Source organism: Leuciscus leuciscus, assembly GCF_965113295.1.
Source record: "Leuciscus leuciscus genome assembly, chromosome: 12".
Taxonomy (NCBI): domain Eukaryota; kingdom Metazoa; phylum Chordata; class Actinopteri; order Cypriniformes; family Leuciscidae; genus Leuciscus; species Leuciscus leuciscus.
In genome coordinates this window covers 19492720-19518603 of record NC_138736.1, presented here as the reverse complement: position 1 = coordinate 19518603, position 25884 = coordinate 19492720, and the positions used below count along the sequence as shown (strand labels likewise).

Sequence of the window (25884 nt, the reverse complement as noted above, 5' to 3'; positions counted from 1 at the left end):
TCATTAAAATGTGTTGATATGTATGTGACTGTAATATTGCCACGTTTGTGTTCTGTTTTAATTCTGTTACCTGCCTGTCTAAGTTCTCATTCATCTCTTTGGTTACTCATTGATTAGTCATTCTGTTCAGCTGGTCATTATTAGTATCCTTTGTTTGCCTCTTATACCCTCAGTTTCCTGTTCCCTTTGTTCGTTCTTGTCAATTTTGTTCGTTCTTTGCCTTATTCTCCTGAGTTCTCCTGAAATTTCTGAGTGTTATATTAAAAACTGTTGTTGTAGTAATTAGGACACATTTTCCAAATAAACCGAATAATCATTTTCCGAACAAAAGCGTGACAGAAGAACCGACCCAAAAAGAAAACAGAATGGGTGTTCTCCTCACCCCTTCTGATCCCGTCACTCGACTGGTGACCTGCTTCCAGGAGGGCCGCCAGATCGAGGAATATGTCGCAGAGTTCCTGGAGATTTCTCATGGGGTAAGCTGGGCAGATGACCTCCTAAAAACTGTATTTTGGTGCGGATGTGACGCACCTGACGTATCTGAACCAGCAAGCTCCAGCGGCAGCAATCCCAGGCACGTTTGCCCAATATCTGGACCACGTGCTATTGTTGATCAGCTCAGCCTTCACTGTGAGTGAGGCTGATGATGACATCGACACTAAACCACTATCACCTGCCCTCCTCATCACTATCCCGCCTGCAGATCGTGATGTCCAGCCTGCCCTTCTCATCATTCTTGACAAGCCTGAGCTTCTTCACGTCGGGCCTGCCCAGCCAGAGACTGTTCACGCCATGTCTGCGGTGCCTGTGTCTTCAGACAAGATGGCTGCCACGACCTGTGTCAGCTCTGGAAGATGAAGCGCTGATCGTAGTGTCCACAGCTATTTTGTGTGTGTGGGCAACACACACATCAGCTACAACCCGTGAGCCCTCGGTCGAGTTGGCCGCCGCCACGCCAGAGTTTTGTCCCAAGATGGCCACCGCCACGCCTGAACCTGAGCCCTCAGCAGATTTGGCCGCCGCTATGCCTGAGGCCTCAGCCAAGATGGCCACCACTTCATCGCCTGAGCCCTCAGCCAAGATGATTTTTTATAAGTCCCCGGCCAGAGTGGCCGAACCGGGATTGGATGGAAAGGCCACGTTGGCCGACACACCCTGGCCGCCCGAACGGCAGACTCCGCCCTGGCCTCCTGCACAGCCTGCTCCGCCCTGGAGTCTTCAGACCCCGCTGACCCTCCAGAGGAAGACTCCAGGATGTCCCCCCACCCTCCCCACATTTTAATATAATATGCTGTCTAATTTTGTTATCATATGGTGTGCCATAATAATTTGAAAAAAAAGAGATTATCAAGTTTTTCAAACACTGCACATAAATAAACTAGAAAAACACATTGTGATTTTCTTCTCTCTCTCTCTCTCTCTCTCTCTCTCTCTCTCTCTCTCTCTCTCTCTCAATCTTAAGATCACACAATAATGCACCTCTAATTTGAAGTCACACCATCTTTCAGGAGCTGTTTGTAATTGTTGATTGCAATAATAGCAGTAGGCTTAAAATAAATGAATCACTGAATGACACGTTACAAGATGTTAGCATGATCGAGATTCACAATTTCTTATATAAGTAAAAGAATATCAGCTTTTTTAAAACCAGGGTTGGGTAAGTTCCATCGCAGCATCATTGAAAGAATGAATGTAACTATGTCATATTTTAGCACAATTATATTATGTTGCTTATTGCATGTTTTGCGACACTTTCAAAGTGAAATGTCCAGTATGTGAAAAGCTTGTTCAATTTGATCCAAAACAAATCTGAATCTTGTGACGTACGCTGGTTGTTGTGCGTATTGCACCAATCCAAAAATGAAATGTCTGGTGAGTGGCACCAATTAATACTCTACATCGCATTTGAAAATAATGTACTACCACCTTACATGTATTAGTTTACAAATCATGAACTATGGTAAACGTATTTTGAGGTCAAAACATAATTATAATCAGTCACAATTTGTATGAAAAGGAATACAAGTTGTTGGTGTTTTACTGCCACTATTCTGGCTGAAAACTACAGTGCATTGTAGGTAGAGGAATGTTTCCCAAATTAACGTATGTTGGTAAACTCATAATATGATAAGTGAGAATTTAAAATGTATTATATGGCAGAATAAGGGATAAGGTCTACTTTTACTTACCAAAACACATTGAGATGTATGCACACCACTATTTACAATATTTATATTTGAATTTCATTGTTTTATATATAAAATTAATAATAAAAAAATATATATAATAATAATAATATTATATATATATATATATTTGTTTGTTTTGTTTTTTATTTGACGTTCAATGGACCATATTCCTCTGCATCAAAGAACAGAGCAGTCAATAATGTGACTTCCTCCTCCAACATGTACAGCTGCGTGACCAAATACACTCTTATGATGCACTCACCGACTAATGGTATGTCATGTTCTGTAAATGTGTGTCTCTGTGTGTGAGGACAAAGAAGAAGAGAGAAGAGGACAAACTTCAAATGAGCCGAGTGAAGTAAATGTGAAAATAAATGGAGTGATAAAAAAGAAATGGAGCAAAGTAGAATCATGCAAAGCCATTAAGGAAAAAGAAGAGAACAGGAAATGAAAAAGATGCCATCTTTTGATGTATGTGTGTGTGTCCGCGTGCGTGTGTGTGTGTGTGTGTGTGTGTGTGTGTGTGTCCGCGTGCGTGTGTGTGTGTGTGTGTGTGTGTGTGTGTGTGTGTGTGTGTCCGCGTGCGTGTGTGTGTGTGTGTGTGTGTGTGTGTGTGTGTGTGTGTGTGTGTGTGTGTGTGTGTGTGTGTGTGTGTGTGTCCGCGTGTGTGTGTGTGTGTGTGTGTGTGTGTGTGTGTGTGTGTGTGTGTGTGTGTGTGTGTGTGTGTGTGTGTGTGTGTGTTGTCTTAGCTGTAGGTATTGATGGAGAGGCAGTGATGACTCATCTCTTTAAGTGTGTGAGTGTGTGTAGGTACAGATCAGAAGAGATTGGGGGGGGTGTGTACAGGAGAGAGGGTCCAGAACAGCATGAGGGTGAGTGAATGATGACAAGATTTCATTTTCAAGTCACGTGCCCTGACCGCCAAGAAAGTCATTAGACACTCACACTGACTACTTACCAAATCAACGTCCCATGTGAAAACGACCTAACGAGAGGTCATCGTGACCCGCACTGCTATAGCCTATCCATTTATCAAAATGTAATAAAATAAACCCAAAATGGGCTGTAAATCAAAATAACTTTAACACACGCAAAATGATTACAGGGAAAACAGTCAACAGTAATAATTAAAATTTTCCATTTATTAATAGAAATGGACAAAAATGTAAGAAAATAGAAATCATTCTAATATGCTTATGTTATGCTCAAGAAACATTTATTTTGACTATCAATGTTGAAAACAGTTATTGCTGTATAATATTTCTTTGAAACCATGCTACACTACCATTCAAAAGTTTGGAGTAAGATAAAAAAAAAAAATGTTTTACTTTTATTCAACAAGGATTACAGTAAAAACATTAATAATGTTTAAAAAAAAAAAAAAAAAATTTAAATTTCTAAATTGTAAATGTGATCTTCTAAATGTTCTATTCAACAAAGAATCCTGAAAAAAAGTATCATGATTTCCACAGTATTAAGCAGCAAAAACTGTTATGAACCATTATTAATAATTGAGTACCAATAACAATTGATAATAATTGAGATCATGTGACTGAAGACTGGAGTAATTATGCTGAAAATGTAGCTTTGCCATTACAGGAATAAATTATATTTTAAAGTATATTCAAATAGAAAACAGTTATCTTAATTTATAATAATATTTCACAATATTACTGTTTTTACGGTATTTTGATCAAATAAATACAGTCTTGGTGAAGAGTCTTCTTTCAAAAACATTTTAAAAAAATCTTAATTATTACAAACTTTTGATAAGTAGTGTGTTTAATATTTTTTTTTTCCACCAACAAAAATAGTCTAACTACGGCTAAAGCCTGAACCGTGAAAGTCAGAAATAAACTACATTATAGTGAATTGACAAGATTAAAGCATGAGGGTGATTGAACGATGACAAGATTTCATTATAAAATCTCATGCCCTGAGTGCCAAGAAAGGCCTTAAACACTCACACTGACTAGTGACCAGATCAATGTCGCATGTGAAAATGACCTAACAAGAGGTCATCATGACCCGCACTGCTGCATCCATCAATCAAAAGTGCCGCATTGCCTCTATGAACCCAGACATGCCCTCGGCAGCACCAAGGTCAGCCACCCAGCCAACTGTGGCTCTCAGAGGGGTGTACTGGGAGAACAGGTGGACACTGGCACAAACACACACACCTGTTCAGAGAGATGGACAACTGGCGTCAGCTGCACAAGGTCAGTAATGGGGTCAAAGCAAGGCACAAACTAAAAGTAAAAGTTGCAAGGACTTGCATAATAACACAAAAAACAATGTTCCCGTTCACCATCTCAGCATCCTTAGAAGCGTTTTGAACATCATAGAATGGCAATGGAGAAAGACATAGTTAATCGTAACATCGAAATGTACCAATCAACTGATGGATGGATCTTTTTTGATATCCGTTTCACTAGACGTACTGTACGTTACAACACAGATGTACACAACAGAAATGATCTGTCGCTATACTTCTGTTACCTTGTGACTATATACTGTAATGGTTCTTCTGTGTCTGTGGGCTTTTGTTTTGGGGAATTTTTAGGGTACGTTTACACGACAACTAGCTCTGTATGAAAAACAGAAAGGTTTTTCCTAGTTTTTTTTGTTTTGTTTTTTTTAGTACAGATTACAACGTTGTGAAAACGACTAAAACGCTGTATTATGCTGCCAGGCCTTTTTTTTTTTTTTTTACAAGGTTATTATAATGCTATCATTTTCAAAAACGTGCAATTTGAAACCCGTTTTCTAAAAGATTGCGTTTTCAGGCCCCCAAAACGCTGTTGTTGTGTAAATGAGCAGCCAAAACGCATAAAAAGTGTTCTGTTTTTAGTTGAAAACGGTGTCGTATAAACAGCCCCTTAGTTTGTAATTCTGTTCCTGTTTGATTGTTTGAATCTGTGTATTATTATCCTATTAGCCCTATCATTGTAAGCTCTTGTGTTTCCAATGTTCACGGTCAGAATCAGCATGTCAGGATCCCAAATGCAGTAACTTCACTTATATAAAAACAAAAGCACAATAAATTCAGAAACAGATGGTTCATAAACAGTACAGCAAATGAATAGACAATCAAACAACCTGACAATCAACACTAGAAATAGGGCTTCAATAGACAGGGGCTAAACACAGGTGCAGACAATCAGGGTATAACAAGGAGAAACAGGAAATAGGTAGAAGACAGAACCACAAACTAAAAGTTTACAAATAAATAGCACACGAAGAAACATGTGTTAACTAGTTTGTTTGACTTATTTATTTCACTGGCTTATTTACTCAAAAAAAAAAAAAAAAATAATTTCAGCAATGCACCTGACCTCAATTCAGTTGATTTAATTCAACTGAAATCATTGAAATAATTGATTTCCCAATGCATCAAATGAGAAATTTGTCAGTTATGTTATTCATCCCTGAAGCGTAATGAACATTTTCCTCACAGAGTCAATACAATAAAAACAGTAATATTGTGAAATTTTATTGCTTAAAATTTTAACTCTTTTCTATTTTAAAATATTTTTAAAAGTAATTTCTTTCTGTGGTGGCAAAGTTGAATTTTCAGCATCATTACTCCAGGCTTAGTGTCGCTTCATAAATCAGTCTAATATGCTGATTTGGTGCTCAACAAACATTTCTTATTAATAACAATGTTACAAAACAGCCTAATATTTTTGAGGAAACCAATACATTTTTTAATGATTCTTTGATGAACAGAAAGCCCAAATGAGTAGCATTTCTTTTAAAAATGGAAATCTCTCATAACATTATGTCTTTACTGTCACTTTAAAAAAAAAAAAAAAAAAACTTACATTGAAGTTTAGATCAGTAGTGTATGCACACAACACACTGAATAAATCATGTTTTCACGCTTTTTGCATAATTTCACAAATGTACATAATTAATTGGAAATTACAAATGAAAAATATTCTGGTCAAGGAGTGATATTAACTCTTTCTCTCTCTCTCTCTCTCTCTCTCTCTCTCTCTCTCTCTCTCTCTCTCTCTCTCTCTCTCTCTCTCTCTCTCTCTCTCTCTCTGTACAAGCATATTAACATTTGAAGAAACGATTTAGTGTTAAAAAATGTATGAAAATATCGAAATCCTTCCTACAAAATGTTAGATTGAAAGTCTAGGTTGGGGAAAAGGCTAAAACAATAAAATTTGACGTTATATTGTTTTAATTATATTTATGCTATTTTCAAGTTTATATTATTTTCCAGGTCCACTAGAAAAGAAATATGCAACAGACAACACAAAATTACATACAATACAAAACAATTATACCAATATTTTCTCATAGGTGTAATGATTCATGTCTGTGTTCCTCTGTCTTGTCCCATGTTTAGCAGTTCCCCGTTATGTTGATTAGTCTCCCCAGGTGTTTCTCATTTACCACGCCCCCTTGTTATCTTGTTTAGCTTGTTTGCATTTGTATTTAAACCTCTGTGCTTCAGTTGTTGTTTGTCGGTCGTTGTAGCTGTTTCCCTGTTCATGTCCTGAGTTCTGTGTTCAGTTGTCTGCCTGGATTACCTGTTTGTGTTATTAAATGTAATGCTTGCATATGGATTCTCTCTCTGCTTCATTCCTGCCTCATCGTAACAGAACGACCGACCAAACGATGAATCCAGCAGTATTTAAGGGTAATCTCCAGCCAAGTAGGCGGCCACGCCTGGTTCTTATCCCCAGGATGGCTGCTGTCATGCCTGCAAAGCTTGAATCTCTTCACGTCATGCCTGCAAAGCCTGAGTCTCTTCGCGTCATGCCTGCAAAGCCTGAGTCTCTTCGCGTCATGCCTGCAAAGCTTGAGTCTCTTCGCGTCATGCCTGCAAAGCCTTCACCGCTGGTCCTGCCCAGCACAAAGCCTTCACCGCTGGTCCTGCCCAGCACAAAGCCTTCACCGCTGGTCCTGCCCAGCACAAAGCCTTCACCGCTGGTCCTGCCCAGCACAAAGCCTTCACCGCTGGTCCTGCCCAGCACAAAGCCTTCACCGCTGGTCCTGCCCAGCACAAAGCCTTCACCGCTGGTCCTGCCCAGCACAAAGCCTTCACCGCTGGTCCTGCCCAGCACAAAGCCTTCACCGCTGGTCCTGCTGCCCAGCACAGAGCCCTCTTTGTCGCTGGTCCTGCCCAGCTCAGAGCCCTCTTCGCCGCTGGTCCTGCCCAGCTCAGAGCTCTCTTCGCCGCTGGTCCTACCCAGTTCAAAGCCCTCGCTGCCGCTAGTCCTGTCAAGCTCAGAGCTTCACGTCAGTCCTGCCGAGCCAGAGCTTCACGTCAGTCCTGCCGAGCCAGAGCCAGAGCTTCACGTCAGTCCTGCCGAGCCAGAGCCAGAGCCAGAGCTTCACGTCAGTCCTGCCGAGCCAGAGCCAGAGCTTCACGTCAGTCCTGCCGAGCCAGAGCCAGAGCTTCACGTCAGTCTTGCAGAGCCAGAGCTTCACGTCAGTCTTGCCGAGCCAGAGCCAGAGCTTCACGTCAGTCCTGCCGAGCTAGAGCTTCACGTCACGTCCGCCCGTCCAGAGTCTCGTCCCGCCGAGACTGAATCTGTTCCTGATACTGATCCTGAGCCTGAATCTGTTCCTCTTCCTCTTTCCACGCCTGTGTCTTCGGACAAGATGGCCGACTCCACGCCTGTGTCTTCGGACAAGATGGCCACCACCGAGCCAGTGTCTCAGGACAAGATGGTCTCCAACGAGCCAGTGTCTCAGGACAAGATGGTCTCCGCCGAGCCAGTGTCTTTGGACAAGATGGCCGCCGCTGAGCCAGTGTCTGTCCCTGAGCCGGTGTCGGTTCCTGTTCCTGAACCAATGTCTGTTCCTGTGCCATGGTCTCCTCCCTGGCCGCCTGAAGGGTCGTCTCCTCCCTGGCCGCCTGAAGGGTCGTCTCCTCCCTGGCCGCCTGAAGGGTCGCCTGCACTGCCTGCTCCGCCCTGGACGCCTGCACTGCCTGCTGCGCCCTGGTCGCCTGTCTTGCCGCAATCTCCAGGTCCTCTTCCGCTCCACGGGCCTGGCCCTACATCCCGGGTCCGCCTCCGCTCCACCACCCTCCTGAACTATTGTTTTCTGGGGAGTGTCTGGAAGCCACTCTTAAGGGGGGGGTTATGTAATGATTCATGTCTGTGTTCCTCTGTCTTGTCCCATGTTTAGCAGTTCCCCGTTATGTTGATTAGTCTCCCCAGGTGTTTCTCATTTACCACGCCCCCTTGTTATCTTGTTTAGCTTGTTTGCATTTGTATTTAAACCTCTGTGCTTCAGTTGTTGTTTGTCGGTCGTTGTAGCTGTTTCCCTGTTCATGTCCTGAGTTCTGTGTTCAGTTGTCTGCCTGGATTACCTGTTTGTGTTATTAAATGTAATGCTTGCATATGGATTCTCTCTCTGCTTCATTCCTGCCTCATCGTAACAATAGGTGATCGCACCCCACTTTGCCAAGGGTTTGACAACAGCATAATAATAGCATTCTGTGATTTATGCAGCCTACAAATAAATGCATACATCAAATTTCTCATTAAAGCAGTAAAAGTTTTTACTCTTGACATACAAAATAAATTACTTGAACTGCTCCACCTCTTTTTTTTATTTCTTTTTTTATATATATAATCCTCATACAGTCATTGTAGGCAACCCTGATGCCACACGAAACGAGCGGTTTGTGTGAGAAAACGAACAGTATTTATATCGTTTTTAGCGACATCTAGTGTGTATCTATGCACCAGTCTGCGCACACGTCAGATCAGATCACTTGGACATGGCTGTGTATAAGAGGTTAAAACGATATAAATACTGTTCGTTTTCTCACACAAACCGCTCGTTTCGTGTCTTAGGCCATCAATGTGTACTTACGATGGGGAATTGTTTAATTTGGACGACGGGGAATTGTTTTAATTTGGACTCTGTGCATGCTCTTTTGAGACAGTGACCATAGACCTGCATTATATGACTGACAGACAAGAACAGACAAGAAAAAATATAAAAATTGAAACTACTGCGGAAAAAAAGACACCTACATCTTGGATGCCCTTGAGGTAAGCTAAAACATACCAAAAATGAATTTCAAAGTGAACTATCCCTTTAAGGTCCTTATCCCCTTTTGTTCTACATATCATGGCGACACAATTTTTTGCATTATACTGCACATCATCTTTAATCGCATAATCAGAACATATATTTAGGAGCACTACTCTGAGAAAAAAATGACCAAATCATCAGCATACATAAGATAATTGATTAAGATATTACGAAGCATCCAGTCTTACAGTCACTTAATTGTTCTGACAATTAATTCATATAACATTTTAAAAGGCCCGGTGAGAGTAGACCTTCCTGCCGCACACCATTACTAACTCCAAAAGGAGCTGAGACACTATTACCCCATTTTATTATCATACTGATTACTGTACCAATACCAGAATTCTTAGTATTATATTAGGCACACCCCTTTGTCTTAGTTTACCAAACAACTTTTGATGATTAACTCTATCAAAACGCCTTAGAGGCATCAATAAAGCCAATTATGACAAAGGGATTTTGTCTTTTATACAGTTCTAGTGTTTCTTTCAGTGCATATACATGAATCAGTACTATGCTGTGCCATTAAAGCCAATTTGGCTATCTGTGGTACCAAGATACACCTAATCGATCGAATAAAATTATTTCCAAAACTTTTGATAACACACAAGCCAGCGCAATTGGCCTATAGTTATATAAACTTCCCACCTTGCCAGTGTTATCCTTAATAACAGGCACCAATACTTCCGATTCTTGCAACAATAGGCCAAAGCAAATGGCAAGAAGAACCGCAACCCTAGTGCTCGCAAACTTTAGGTGTTCAGCAGCAGTAATTTGGCACTGGCTTTTGCTATCTGTGGCCTGCATTATTGCTTTATAAACTTCATTAGTTGTAATGCCCACCATATCAGTACAGGAAACATTTTCCACTTCATGCGGTTCATTCATTACATAATTACAAAATAATGTTGTATCCACAGGTCAACTATATTCTCATAATTTGTTAATGGTTACAGACATATCGAACTACATAATTATACCTAGTTTTATTTACTTTTTCTTTTCTTTTTTTCAGAAGTCTGGGCCTATCTGCTAGTAAATGGCATGCATTAAATGCTTCCTTAGCTTCAGTATGGCATCCAGACACATCCATTTCCCACCCTGGCTTACTATTATATTTCTTATCAGTGCATATAAAATATGGTCTACTAAATACTGGTCTACCTCAAACACAGCTCCCACAATTTCATCATTTCATCATCCGTATATCACACAAGGCTGTACCATAAGAACTTTCATTACAATTCACATCTGTACATCTCATAGTTCATCTCTGACAGACTTTTTTATATCAGCAGTCATTACAAATGGTACATGATCAGATTTAGATGCCTTATAAAGAATTTCCACTGATTGTAGAGTATACTTAGCAAATATTGAAGATTTATCAGTCAGGTCCGCATTCATATCCTCAACCACAAATACACTCACAAATTGATTATCATTAAAACAGCAGCTAATAAAAGCAAATCTGTTTAAATATTCATCCTCATTTTGTTGACATTCATAAGGACTATGAATATATTATACATTAAGAATAATTAACTCTTTATTGTTACATTTACCCATACAGCAAAATCAACCATTTCAACAAAAATGCCCAAAGGTCAAGAAACAGCCTTTTGAGTGAACTACTCTTTTAAGACTACAGACAAACAACAGAGCAAACACTCCTTTACATTACAGAACATGGCATTTATGGGTGGCATTTATTTAGATGATCCACTGACTTTCTGAATCATTCAGCAGTGCTCTTATATCAGACAGACTGATATGGTACATATACATAGCAGTCAATTGTAGTAATTTACTTCCACAACAACAGTAATTATCATCAAATTCAATGGCATGAGCAGATGCTGACACGTGCATCCATAGAGAACAATAAAAGTCCCTTCAGAATGTTTGCTTTCCTTCTCTAGCTCTTTAGAGCTGCTTTTGACTCATGAAAGGTTTTAAATCTAAGAGTAAATTGGGGAAATGAGTTTGTAAATCTGATATATCTGCAGCATCTCAGAGGAGAATACAAACACACATCGTTGGAGGAGACTCAGCATGTGGAAGCCATGAAGAAAATGATATGATTCAATCCCCCAGAGTCCCAATCAACCCAAACCCAACAGATATACAGGGAACATGTGCGTGCAAGAACGTGGAACATATTTCCCATCACAGCCACTGGTGTTAGTGCTGGGTAACACCGTAAATGTTATGGTCTGAAATGAACAATAAACATCAAAACAGCAACAAACGTGAGCCGCTGGCAGCACTGCACACACTAAAATAGCTTATTCATGTCAACAATCTGTGTTTATAATATGTTTTTTTTAGTTTGCCGGGTTTTCTCCCCAAGGTCTCAGTTGAACATTGAATGTTTTGAGCCAAGTGCTACATTTCAAAGCAAGTACAGTAGATTCAGATGCAACTTTGTTCAAACGCTGCATAATTGATGTTATGAGCATGCCTCCATTTGCACCAAACAACCAGCCGTGGGAAAAACAAACACTTGCTCCATGTCAAGCCTGTGTAATATCCTAGTGGTCTCAAGTCAAAAACAAATATATATATATATATATAAACAATTTTTAAATGCCTTATAAAGACGTATAGGATGGGACACATACAGTAAAAGCATTACACAACTTGTGAACATAGACCAACAATGAAAAAATACAAATATTCTGACTGTAATTATCTTGAAAAGTATTGTTGAAGGCAGTAAATGTGTTACAAAAGTATTGCTTGGAAGGTTTTAATGGTGGTGCTTTAAAAAGGATATATTTGGAGACAGTCAGACAGTTTCTTTACTCACACTCTGTAAATGCAGTATTGAACAGCAAAACTTGCTGATACCGCTGCACGTCGAAGGGTGAGTCATTTACATCACGTAAACATTGACCTGTCAAGAAGTCGATTACTTTTCTAGATGACTAGTGAAAATTAGTAGCCGTGCAAACTCTACCCAAGATGTAATTTAAACAAGCAAAACTTAAAAATTCGAATATAATAATGTCGGAAACCAGACAGTTGATGGACCATTAGGAAAAAAAATACTATGGAAGTCAATGGGTCCATCAACTGTTTGGTTACCGACATCGTTCAAAATATCTTCCTTTGTGTTCAGCAGAAGAAAGAAATTCATACAGGTTTGAAACAAGTTGAGGGTGAGTAAATGATGACAGAATTTTCATTTTTAATTGAACTATTCCTTTAATACCAAGAGTAAACAGGGCCTAATTGGGAATTCTTTGACATTTTCTAACATGCAAATGTCACCTGGTAAATTCAGCGCTGCAAACTTAACACACGTGCATGTACAAGCACAGATGGATGATCTCAGCTGAGCTCTCAACCCCTCATGAAAATCTGCAAATGACACTAATTAGCATATTTAACTAGCCTGTCCCACATACACACCCACTCTCACTCGTAATGTACACACGCATCCCTCCGCGAGGGAAATGAGACCCTTCAGCGCTGGCAGTGAATGGGGATGTCTAGACTAACCCCTGGAGCACAGCTCCACAACCACAAATTAAACCAATGCGAAATTACAGAGAGGAAGATAACGACACAGCGAGTGATGAAATGAGTGTGTTTTGAATGCAAGGCAGAGTCGTGCTGGTCTAAGGAGTTTGTGCTACTGTGGTGTCTGTATCCATTGGGCTAACAAGTCTACAGAAGAATTTTAGAATAGTCCACACAAATATTGTATTTCAATTCTGGCATCATTCTTGACAATCCAAACTTGCAGTGTGCTGTTATTTTATTCTGTGCAACTCAAAATAAAAATTCAAACACATTCATACATCCCAATGTGGGAATGTAGTTATAAAAGAAAATCTAGTGTCCTTATGCAATAAATTGTAACTGCAAAATGCTGTGATTGACCAATCACAATCATTTATTTCAGAGTGCTATAATTTCAAATGGCTCAATTGAAAAATTGTTTTTCTGATTGACATTTCAAGTATCACTCATCCATAGAACTTTATTTCACCTTTATTAAATCACATTTTCCCTGAAAATCATTTATTATGAAATGCATATATCGTATAAAGGTTTGCCATCTGTAAGATTTGTGTATGTTTTTTTAAAGTATCAAGGCTGCATTTGTTTGATAAAAAATACAGTAAAAACAGTAATAATGTGAATTATTGTTATTATCTAAAAAACATTTTTTATATTATAATACATTTTAAAATATAATTTATTTTATTTTAATTTTCAGTAGCCATTATTCCAGTCTTCAGTGTCACATGATCCTTCTGAAATCATTTTAAAGCTGATTTGGTGCTCAAGAAACCTTTTTTATTATTATCAATGTTGAATATAGTTGTGCTGCTTAATCTTTTAGTGGAAACCTTTATACATTTTTATTATTACACAATTAAAGATTATTTGATTAATAGAAAGTTCAAAAGAACAGCATTTAAACAGTTGTTATCAATTTAATGCATCACTGCTGTGTCCTTGTCCATTGTTGGTGCATCAAGCACTGTTAAATTAATGTAGCATTAGCAGAATACAATTTGTCTATGCATTTTGTTTAAAGGAGAACACAGAGTTTTTAGCAACAGCAATACATTGAAGCTTAATTAAGAGAGAGAGAAAAGAGCTGTGAAGGACAGAACAAGATGAAGAGAGCGAGTATTGGTTATCTTTTATCCTGACCATGTGACTTGGCAAAACCTGAGACGTTTAGATTGATCAAACACATGCCCCACAAATCCCAGCATGCTTTGATTACCATTAAAGGATAGACAAGCCAAACACTCCTTAGGTGGGAAAGTTGCTGTGTCCTAATTCACATATTTTCCTTATTAAAGAGCATGCAAAATTAGTGCATCCTAACTCATATTACATTTCTGAAATTTGCATCCATTCATGTTTTATGAGCTAATATTGCCCCAAATCTCTTGCACTATGAAAAAGAAGTTTGTGATGTTCACTTTCAACTTTTTCTTCAACTTTTTCAGTTGAAGAATTTGGCAAGTAATGCAAAAAGATAAAAATAAATAATAATAATAATAATAATAATCAGATAGATAGATAGATAGATAGATAGATAGATAGATAGATAGATAGATAGATAGATAGATAGATAGATAGATAGATAGATAGATAGATAGATAGATAGATAGATAGATAAAACATTTCAGAACTTTTTTTCTCATAAAATTTAATTGGTGTTATCTTTTGAACTCTTGGCATGAAAACAAACTGAGGTTTCTACCAATCTTTCTTGATTTTTCATGTTCATCGCTATTTCAAAATGATTATGAAATATTCTTGTTGCAAATTAATGTATGACTGCTCCTCTAATTTATAAAAAAATAAAAAATAAAAATAAATCAGTCATCAAATATGAAACCTAGAGATTGTAAGCTTTCAAATGATATATAGTTTGTCAAAATTACTTTAGGTTTTTACTAAGATATTTTTGTTTTAAATATATAATGCCAAACTTCCCACCTGTGGGACGGTGACAGTTAGGTTGTTTTTAAGTACACATGAGTGGCTTTTTATTTCATTATTATTATATTATTTCAAAAATATATATACTTAAGTACAATACAAATGCATTAAATACTATTCTTTTTCACAAAGGACTGTTTTTTCATGTGACACTGGAGTCTATGTTGTTTCAAGATGCAATTTAATATGGCAGCATGTCCCTGGTATTTTCAAAAGTGCATACTTTCCCACCACCACTGAAATACTTTTAGAGCATAGAATGATGCTCCATTCATTTCAACTCGCAGTCAAAAAATCCAACTTTCTACTTGGAAAAGAGCAACAGAACAAAATGTCTTTCTCCACAGAAAGACAGCAGACATAGGAAGCTAAAATTCATAATGCAATACATACACACAAACATCGCAAACCCCCCTGCACTGCAGAGAATGCAATTTGAGGGAGGAAATTGCTTTGCATCAGTGAGCGACTTCACATCAGTGCCAAAACAAAGATCATCCCTGTCTTCCATTGTCGGTTCGTACCCTTCAGTGCATTCTGCAGCCCAGACCTCCCAACACACTCTCTCAGACCATGGGTTTATTTTATTTTTCATTAGCCAGTTCCATCTGCAGTACGCAAAGTGAATAAATAAGACACACGAACATGTTTCTGTGTGATTTGATGGGGCTTGAAGGAGGACACAGTGTGGAACGGATCGAGATTTGGGACCGAGATGCAACAGCGACACATTTCATTGTGGAGATCAGAGGCAATCATCCGTCAGGCAGCACCTGTGAGCTCAGCAGGACCGGGCCGCCCTCCTATGCCCTCCACGGGCCACCGTCGGCATGCTTTATGAAATATTCACAGATTATTGGAGAGAAATGCAGCCTGTCGCAAGAAAAGATTGAATGAGAGCAAACATGAGTGAAGTGACACATGGAGACTGAGAATGACGGAGAGAGAGAAAGAGAAGCAGCCCGAAGCGTTCGTGCATCGGTTATTTTCGACTGAGTGCTGACATTGATTAATTGAAGATGTGAGACCTGCTGTGCACTTTCTCTCTCTCTCACTAACACCTTTTTATGTCCAGTTTACTGAGGACTGAGGGTCTTTTGAAACAGTGGGTGTCAGCTGGTGGGTGGGTGGCGCGCAGCCCACCAGGAGGCTTCCGTAAATGATTTATTTTGTTAGAAATAATTGAAAAAATAATGGACACAGCCATGTGTAATAGAACAGTAATTTGACAAGATTTTTTAAGAACCAAATGGCATTTGATGTCAAATCTAGTGAAAAGAGTTTTGAGGGATCAAGTTTGAATGTTCACTTCTGCTCTGCTCTTCATTCAAACTTTTCGTGTTTTTTCAACATCTTGATTTGGGAACAATAATATTATAATATGATTACAAAATCAAGAAGTTGCTATAATCTGGTTATTTTTCTGATTGATTTATCATTTTCAAATGATTTATTTATAATTATTTTAGTAAATATTATGTAAAATAAATATAAATTCCATTGCATAAATTGCAATGCATGTGTTTCATACACTGTGATGACGCATTTACAGCTCTCAACATCATAAATTAAGTTTTTCATATTTTCTTTTTTATTAATTTTTTTCTTTAACACATTAATAATGCTATACTTTGTGTTATATTACCTTGGCAGTAAATTACATAAAAATGAATTAGCACTGCCTGAAGGGTGTTTCTTATACAACGACTAAGGGAGTGACAGCAAATTTCACATCTTTCACTTTTCAGGTTGCTGTAATCATTCTCTTGATATTATTTCCCTCTTTTGTAAAGTTGTGTAAATACTATCATGCATATTTTGTTTTCTTTTGTTATTGGAGCAAATGGTAATAAAAATGTGTATATGTGTGTGTGTATAATATATATGCTGTTGTCTCCCATTCACCACTATAGAAGTTTACCGAACAATGACGACTTCCGCTTCTGAGAACCCTGGAAATGTTAAAAGGGTCCATAGTGTAATTTCATATAGGTCAATCAGCCACCCTGCTCTCTAAGATATTGGCATCGACCACCAAAAGGGTCAACCATATCGGTCAACTACTACTTTTAAGGTGTTTTTTGGTGCCTGTATGTTTTTATTTAGCAGCATGAATATTCTTCTAAACATATCCTATTCCACAGAAAAAAAAAAGAACGGTCATAAAAAACATATATTTATGATTACAATTAAATGATGACAAAATCTATGTAAACTACTGAATGGCTGTGGCTTTGTTTCCCAAGATAATGTATTGGCACATTGTAACAAGGTGCATTGTGAGACATCTTGAAGCGCTCCCCAACAGGATGACTGCAGTACTGGTAAGAATCAGGGTGGATGAAATCAAACAGGTTGGTAACCACTAGCTAGACATTTATATGAAGTCCAGACCATATTCTGGCCAAAAGCCACCAGCGTAGACACAAAGAGACAAAATATATTTATTCAAGTGTGCCATTAGTAAACTAAAAATAAGAGAGTATGCTTTCAATCTACTTTGTATGTACTTATCAGTGATATACTTCACGAAATGACACTCAAGTCAAGTCAAGTACATTTCTTGTAGCTGTGTTTGCTCTTTATTAGCCTATTTAATACGTTTCATATTGTCTTCTTTAAGGAAGTAGGCTATTTAGTAAATGTTTTATGTTTGTTTTTTGTTTTTTTGTTTTGTTTTTTTGGTACACTGTGATATTAAACCACACAGAAACATATAAAGATTTGGCAGATTTTATTAACAATTCTTTGAAGGAGAGTATTCATTCTCTTGATTCATACTGACTTCTATTATAAGCCATTGCCAGAATGCTTAATATAAATCTGACTGTAATACATAGTGTAGAGGAGTTAACTGCAAGTATCCGTAATGTACAGTTAAAGGTATATGTCTAAAATAAGTATAAAAATGAATATACTGTAAGTAGTAACCCAGTAGTAAACTATAAGTATGACATTAAATTCACTTAAAAAGTAAAAGTACACTTGCAATATAGAAAAATATTAAACTAGTAGTTTACTGAGACTATCCTTCAAAGTGTACTGTCATAAACTAAAAAATGCCCTAGAAGTATATAACTTCACTTGTAGGTGTACAGTTGACAGTATAGTTGTGTACTCAAAGTTTACTACTGTTACACTTAAAAGTATAAATTTGCAAACAAAAATGTGCCAAGAAGTTGCATGAAGCCATCCAACCAGATTATAACTTATTTTGACTAACTCTTTTGCCTTTTATATGCGAAATATGCATCAGAGAATCAATGACCGAGCCATGACTGGTCCGTCAGAGGCTGAAACTAAACCTGTGACTGTCTGCAATCGCGTCTGCCACAGTCTGACAAATTAATGTCATATCTAAACGAGAAAGCCATCTACCAACACCTGAGCATGACAACCAGTTGTCAAGTTCTCCCCCTTTTATTGAACCTACACCCAGAAGAACAACACGTGTACACAAACTTGACTCGGCATGAGTGTGTGAAGCACCTCTTAATAAGACACAGTGGCCCGTCTCGCTAGCTTTGGCATAAACAGACTAACGGCTTGTTTATTGTGATGTAGACAGTGAGGGGTGTTGCTGCTAATGGCTGAGATACAGAATGTGCCAGAGACCGCCGTGAGGATGGTGCGGTAATGATGTCCCAGGGCCGAGGACTGCAGCAGCCGGCATAATTATGTCTCCATGAGCCACACTGGATGAGAGACGTAAGCTTCACAGCACATTAACGTCACCACCACACCAGTCCATGCAATGGAAAAAGACGTGACTTAACAATGACTCTCACGTAATAAATGTATATGTAAGTGCTTTTGTCAGCAGGTGGAATCAGAACAACAACATTCTTATTAATAGTTACTTATATATTTGCTGTCACAAGCGCTCAACAGGGGCGTTAAACTGTCTGGCTTTATGTCTAATGGCTAATAACTCAACCCTAATTCATCCTTGTAACCTCAGACGGCTCTTCTGCAAACTGAATACATTGAAAACATTGAGCCTCCCCAGCAAACTGTCATGCAGAATGGACGTGAATAATAATTCACAGCAGTTATTTTAACTGCAGACATGAAGTCCATCAGTATCAACCCATTGAATCTTGTTTAATTTATAACATATTCAAAAGCAAATGTGGAAACTAACCAAAATGAATGTCGAAGCTGAAAAATACTAAAGCTAAAACTGAAATAAAATATATTTAAGCTAAATAAAATAAAAATAGAAAAGTCAAAAGCACATAACAAAATTGCTAAAAACCTAAACTAAAATTAAAATGAACACTGGAAATATAAAAACAAAAGCTAATTAAAAAAAATTATAAATACTATCATAGCATATAAATACTATAAAACAACTGTGCACATCATTAGCATTAGCATTATGGTCAACATCAGATAAACATCACAGTGTGATTGCAAACCAGATTCCCAACATCACATCCACACATTTAGGGTACATTTACACGACAATGATGAACTAAATACTGAAAAGTTTTTCCGTGGCATTTTTCGAGTACATAATACAACATTGTCAAGATAATTCCCGTTCACACAGATCCATGGAAACGAAAAAAGAAAAAAAAACTGTATTATTCATGCCAGGCCAGTTGGCGATGTCACTTTGTAAAGAAACACTACGTGCCTATAGACTGAACACGTAATATAATGCGCATGACGTCACCGGTTTCAATAACAGAAACAGGTGGGGTTTTTTTCAAAAACTTGCACTTTGAAACCCGTTTTTAAAAGTTTGCCTTTTCAGGCCCCCAAAATACAGTTGTCATGTAAATGAACGTCCAAAATGCATAAAAAGTTTTCTGGGTTTTTTTTTGTTTTTGAAAACGGTGTAGAGTAAATGTCCCCTTAAAAATAAATGAATGAGCAATAGCGCTATCTATAACCCCCAAATCTGATTGGCAGGTAGAAATGATCTTCAAGAATATTGATTAATGAACATGTCCCACTCTAATACAGTACATCAAGTCCATTAGAAGATCAAAGAAATTGATTTAGTGATTATTGATCAATAAACTTCAATTCACCAACAACTCAATGTCTCAGAGCCAAAGCAAGGTTTAAATAAATAAGACTAAAGAATTTGAACAATTAATAGATATTGCTAATTGTAAACTATTAATCAAACGATTTACACATGATTTACTAATGAAGACCTAATGATTTTTAACAGTTTAAGAAATGAACTAGCCTCTCCTCAAATGTCCTATGACAGCAACTGATTCCCAGGCCACAGATTCAGTTTGATTAAGAAACAAAACGAGTGACTGCAGGCCTTAGTTAAATTATCTCCATTCAACCTTCCTTTTCAGCAAGCAAGACAATCTCTCTCTCTCTCTCTAATAAGCCAATAATAGTATTAGGACACTGGTAAACACTGTATTGATGAGTCCCTGGGTAGAGTTGATTACAGAGGCTGAAGTGGACTGCTAATGACTATTAGCTCAGAGCTAATCTTTTCCAACTCACAGCCAGGCCTCTCTTAACACGCAATAACGGCGTGTTTGGTGCAGCATTTAAGCAGAATTAAATGTGGTTAAATTATTTTAATAGGTTTCATTTGGTTTTTGAAAAACATTACACGATATACCAATTCCAAGGAAGGTTTCGATTTAATGACTTTTGAAATGTCATTAAAAAAATACATATTTTCCTTACACCGTGAATGCATGTGTACACATCATAGCATTGTTCACCTCAGCTCTTCCTGAGACCAAGGTGTGAACGACCATGGACTGCCCAGGGCCACCAAACCGGGTTCTGGCTAGAGCACAATAAGAACAAAGAAAGGCCCAAAGAGAAATACAATCTTTATACAAACACTGGCTTGAAACCACAAAATTGGACAGGGAACTGTAAGGAACATGTCCAACACGTCTCATTATTCATTCAAGAAAAATGTTCGCACACATTGGAAACCGCATCTGGAATAACAGCCAATGTAATCTCACCCACTGACACAAAAAATGGATATCTGGGGGATACCTCAACCAATTTACATCAAGTTTGGACTCTACGAGTTCAGAACACTGCCACAAGGACTTTGAGAAAGGTTTGGAAAATAAATAAAGCATTCCCAAGGTTCTAAATACACTGTTTTATTTAACTGTGTATTTTGGGACAATGCAACAGGATGCATCTCCATACCTTTTTCATGCATTTGCATTTCCATACATTTCCATAGGATGGAAAGGTGGGACATGATGGGCGGACACTTGGAATGCTAAGACCCAATCACACCACTACAGTAGGTAATCAATTAGTAATCCTGTCCCCAACTGGAAGAAATAAAAGCTTTCCCACGCGAATATACCCTCGTTCTGAGTTTTTGACCTGATGAGGGAAGGAACAACAGCACGACCAAGGTTATACTCTCGCAAGTAAGCCTACCCCCGCACGGACCTTCAAGCAGCCCAACCGCTTCTGCAGAGGACTTCGGCTCCAGCAATCAACGCCTGGCCTTGCACGACTCTTGCTGTTGTAACCTCCAGTCTGCAAAGGATCCTGCAGATCGGCCACCACCTGACCTACAGTTCTCTGGATTACACAAGGACCAGTAGCGAACCCCCAGCACTCAGTGACGCTCTGCAACTGTTGGAAAGCAATCCAGTCTACTCGCACTGCGGGCGGAAAGATACCAGTGCAAGACGCACCCCAAAGGCTATGGCATTAGGTTGTTGCTATATGAGATTGCTATTTGTGTAGAGACTGTTCAGCATTTACAGATAGATACATTAGACACATTATCTGTATTCATAGTTAATATTTACTATCTGATACCAGCATCCAGAAAGATCACAATTGACTCGCCCATAGGCTGCTAATTACTCATTCATTTCTTCATCCAATCCATTGCTCTTCTACTTGCCATTAATTTTGTTAACGTCCATTTGTGTAGTAGTTTGTAGTTTCTGTTTGATTATTGATTCAATTTTCTTAGTAGTTTAGTCATTCTTCCTTAGTAGTTTAGACATTTTCCTTAGTAGTACTTAGTGAGTGTGATACTTTACTCTTGTATATATTTTTGTGAAAAAATTCATTTGATTGCAAACTGTGTCATTCTTGTTTGTAATCTTGTTGATAATCAGAGGCTCTACAAACTCGCCAGAATCTCACTAAATCCTTCAGATTGATCAGATGACATACTTTTGGCCAACAATTTATATAATTCTAATTCAGTCAACAATCTTCCATGATTGTTCTTTATTGTCAAGGTGAAATTCCTTGGCTGGTGTCCCTTAATATAGGAAGGAATCATATCTGACACTCTCACACTCACCTTAGGTGACATGTGACCAAAAATTATATATTAATATTAATACTAAATATTAATATTACTATTTAAGACCATAAATCACTACATATTTAGCAGATGGTTAATGATGGTTTGCGAATAAGACATAAGCTTTTTCACTGAAAAAGCACAACTGTTAACTGAAATTTGTGAAAAACTAAACTATATGATGTAATTGCCACAAAGAAGCATCGCAATCTTCTCTCAGGCAAGCCTTACAGCATAAATTCAATACATATCCATCACTCTAGCCGGGCAAAGCAGTGGCAGCCAAGCATAGGGTACAAGATATGCCTACAGGCTCACTTCTGAATCCCTTAAGACATGCTTCAAACATGAGAAAACAGGAACTCATTAGAAAGGGATTATGGGTAAAAGGAAGAAAAGGTCAAAGAAAAAGGGATTTTTAGAAGGTTTGTGGATATGCAAGTGCTTTGGAGTTTCATCTAAAGATTGAACAGACTTGGAAAACGATTAAGTTCTTCTTAGTGTCTCCATCTGCTTGATCCTGATGTTAATTTCAAAAAGAGGAGAGATTGACAGATTTTAAACCCGTCTTGCAGACACGCCTCATCGCTGCAGTTTGCAACATTCAGCGTCTCCAGCTGACAGCCATGAGATGCCGTGCGCTTCTGACTCAGCACAAAGCTTTGTTTCTCCCTGATGTCATTGTGCTATTCATCAGCGCATCTGATGTTCTGCAGCGGTGCACATTTTCCTGTCAGAACTGAAGGAGAAGGAGCGCGTGTGTGGATAAGAGAAAGACTCAGATGTGAATATTTGTTCAACGTGTCGCGGCTGTCAGGACTGCTGGATTCAGGATCAGAAAGCCTGACAGAACGCTGCTGATGTCTCCAGAGCCACATGGTGCTGCGCCCTTCAGAACGGCCTTTCCTGACTGACAGAACAAAAAGAGAAAGCCAGACTGGACTGAGATTCAGACGTCTGGCCTCTGGTGTTTGAGGAAAAACTGATTTTGAGCAACAAACACAGTGCACATGTATGCACACAGGCACACAGGGCTGATATACTGTATCAATAAGCAGACAGACTCTGTCTGAATACACATGCTCACTTTCACACACAACTCACTCATTCAATTCATTAGGGCTTGCGGATCTGGGAAGGAACTTGTAGGAGGAAAACAAACATACATGGGGGAACTGGGAAATGGTCAGAGGAAAAGGGAAAGTGTGAGTACCTACAGTATTCTTAAAAAAAAAAAAAAAAAAAAAAAACTTAACATGGTTCACTATCCATATCAGAATGAAACTACATGTAAATTAAAAAAAAAGAGAAAATCACTCACTGATTAGTATATATTCAATTAATATGTATTCAATTCATAATTTAGGGAAGGCTGTAAAATGTGTTTGACTATTCAATTTCGGTGTATTTCCTACCTGTTAGACCCACCTGAAAATCTTAAAGCAATGTTTACAAGGTTACATGGGTCAAAAACAACGAAAACTGTTTTTTGCATTTTGGCAGGCCAAGTAAACATCTGAAACGGTCTAACTGGGCGAATAGAAAAAATCCTTAGCGTTGAGCCCTGATACATTAAAGGCACAGCTAAATGTAACATTTGTTACAATGGGTTTATGAGAAGATTGTTTTAAGTTCACTTAAATTAAAAGTTGTTATATTTTTAAAGCCTAATAAATGTTAAAATTGATAGCTTTCAAGTATACTGATTATACCAATTATACTAATTATAGCCAATGTTGAACGGCTATAATTAATGGCTAAAATTGGGGAAATTTTTTTATTTCCTGGAGACATCAGTAGCAGTATTGGTATCGGTATTGGTATTTATTTATTTATTTTTTATATACTGGCCCTCATTTATGAAGCAAATTTACGACAGAAAACAGCATCTTTTACATGCACAAAAATGTGTTTGGTCGAGCGCTGCTGGGCGTGCTGATTTTACAGCAGACCATTTCATTTGAGCAGTGTAAATTTTATGTGTGGTTGACTGCATTTTAGTTTGATGATGAATGGCTGAAATGTCAAGTTAGCAACGCTAGAACCGATATGTTGCGTGTGCTGCACTATGCGCGCGTGAGGCGCCTGCTCGATCAGTTGGACTTAATACAATAAAGATCCCAGACAGCAACATTGTGTCGGCCCAGATCCGGCCCATATCTGGCCTATGTAGATTCCACATTCACAGATCTGGGCAGACACTGTCCTGTTGCTGTCTGGATTATATATAGCCTAAAGAAAATAAATACGAGTTAGAGTGTCACAAAAAGGAGTGTAGCTAATACTACTTGTCACACAGTTTTTTTTTCTGTTAACTAGAACTATAGTTTTAATGGGTCACAGACACCCTTCTATTCTTACTTAATTTATTTTTGATTTGACGTAATTTAGATGCTTAACACCCAGTTTTACGTGTATATTGAAACACGAGTGTGTGAATAATAGTTTAGCAACTAAATGTTACATGGCAAATTCGGAAACATAGGCTTTGGATTCTTGCTGAATGAGAAAGATGAGTCCATTATATGTTGTTTATACCACTATGGTCTAATGTGTTAGTTTATAGTTTAATGTATAATTTATAGCTACCGTTTGAAGGATTTGTTGTGGAGTGAGGGGGAAATAGCCAATGTTGCAATGTCAAAAACTTGAATGTTAGGTGCGATTAATTCCAATTATTTACAGAAAAAAAATGTGCGATTAATTAATTGAATTAATTAGTTGATTAATTAGTTGCAGTACATTAAATGCATTGCATGTAAATAAAAAAAATAGAATGTCCAAAATGTTATGAATATTTAAGCATAAATTCAATCGACAGAAGTTAAAAGCTAAACGTATGCTATAAACAAAATACATCATGGCTGGATGACTTCAATCTCACCACCATTTGGCTTCAAACTACAAAATCCTGAAAGTTTGAGTTAGAATAGTTTGCAAACACAATGAGACTGTGAAAGCAGACAAGTGAGTATATATGTTTTCCTTGTTCAGCGCGATGTTTAATGTAGTCTAATTTTAACCAAATGTAAGACAAAGATGATACTTAAAGGGATAGTTCACCCAAAAATGAAATTTCTGTCATTTATTCACTCTCATGTCTTTACATGTCTTCACATGTCTTTAAAGCCTGTATGACTTTCTCATCTTCAGAAAAAAATTATATTATGCCTCCTGAGCTATGAAAAAGTTAATATTGACATCTAAGAAGACTGAAACATTCACAATTATCGCAGATTTTTTATTTAATTTTTTAGTTAGTAAAGTGAAACATGCCAGAAATTGACAATTTTACCAGCTGTCTGAAGAGGAATTTGAAATATGTCCAACTGTGTGGAATTTACAGTTTAACACCATGAAATCATCGTTGTGGGAATCCGAATTTGAATAAAACTACCAGAGTAAAGATGTTACAGTGATGTTGTATGAAGCCAACAAACAGTATTAAAGAGACCCAGAGCATAAGCAGGTTTTCAGAACCTCAACTTGCAACTGTCTTCTATAAAGCAAAAGTAGACAGTAACCAAGACAAAAAAGTACCAAACTTTGTAGACCATTAGTAGTAGATGTGTGAGAGAAAAGTGCTAGTCTGTGTTGAGAGATCTAATAAGGTTCTGCCATCCACAAAACCTTGCCTTTCCACAACTGCCTTCTCAGTTTCGAGCAAACCTCACATCTCTCACACAGATATGGTGCTTTATCTTGTCGAACCCTCTTTACAATTCACTCAGGACTGTTGTTATCATGAGGTTCAGTATGACTGTGGGTTTGGAGGTTTGTTTATAATTTATAATTCTCTGTCTGCCCTGGTATATTTCCCTGGGGCTGTCTATGGAGAGTCTTGTCAAG

At 38.0% G+C, this 25884-nt stretch overlaps 1 protein-coding gene across 8 annotated transcripts in view; it reads right to left on the bottom strand.

Moving 5' to 3' along the window:
- Nucleotides 1-25884, bottom strand: part of ptprua (protein tyrosine phosphatase receptor type Ua) — a 309103-nt gene that overhangs the window by 258259 nt on the left and 24960 nt on the right. The gene's annotated exons all lie outside the window — the stretch shown is intronic.